Here is a 713-nt window from a genome sequence, read left to right as displayed (position 1 = left end):
CACCTGAGGACAGGATTCACCTGAGGACAGGATTCACCTGAGGACAGGACCCACCTGAAGACAAGACTCACCTGAGGACAGGACCCACCTGAAGACAAGACCCACCTGAGAACAGGACTCACCTGAGGACAATTGAGGACAGGACTCACCTGAGGACAGGACTCACCTGAGGACACCTGAGGACAGGACACACCTGAGGACAGGACACACCTGAGGACAGGACTCACCTGAGGACAGGGCCCACCTAAGAACAGGACTCACCTGAGGACAGGACTCACCTGAGGACAGGGCCCACCTAAGAACAGGACTCACCTGAGGACAGGACTCACCTGAGGACAGGACTCACACGAGGACACCTGAGAACAGGACCCACCTGAGGACAGGACTCACCTGAGGACAGGACCCACCTGATTTGTGACAGGAAACGAAAGCAGTGAGGACAGGAAACTATCTTCCCTTCAAAAATAAGAGCTTGGACGTTTAATTATTTTTTATCATTTTCCCCACAAGTCTCATTTCCAAAAGTTGTTTTTTACTTTTCTCTGTTTTTACTTTACCTTTTGCATGTCTGCTTCGTTTGATGCACTTCCTGTTTTGATGTAAAGTTTGATGCACTTCCTGTGTTGATGTAAAGTTTGATGCACTTCCTGTGTTGATGTAAAGTTTGATGCACTTCCTGTGTTGATGTAAAGTTTGATGCACTTCCTGTGTTG

The 713-nt window shown here is 48.5% G+C and overlaps 1 long non-coding RNA gene across 1 annotated transcript in view; it reads right to left on the bottom strand.

Annotated features, from left to right (window-relative positions):
* Positions 1-573, bottom strand: part of LOC106512391 (uncharacterized) — a 1,808-nt gene extending 1,235 nt beyond the window's left edge. The window contains exons 1-2 of the long non-coding RNA XR_001309668.1: positions 558-573; positions 106-407 (exon numbers count right to left, since the gene is read on the bottom strand). This is a non-coding gene — a long non-coding RNA (uncharacterized LOC106512391). The remainder of the gene's footprint in view (positions 1-105; positions 408-557) is intronic.
* Between the last annotated feature and the right edge of the window lie 140 nt (positions 574-713).

The sequence above is a fragment of the Austrofundulus limnaeus genome, unplaced genomic scaffold (assembly GCF_001266775.1).
Source record: "Austrofundulus limnaeus strain Quisiro unplaced genomic scaffold, Austrofundulus_limnaeus-1.0 Scaffold6336, whole genome shotgun sequence".
In the NCBI taxonomy this organism is placed as follows: Eukaryota; Metazoa; Chordata; class Actinopteri; order Cyprinodontiformes; family Rivulidae; genus Austrofundulus; species Austrofundulus limnaeus.
The sequence above is the reverse complement of the archived record's forward strand: the minus strand, read 5'-3'. Positions and strand labels throughout refer to the sequence as shown.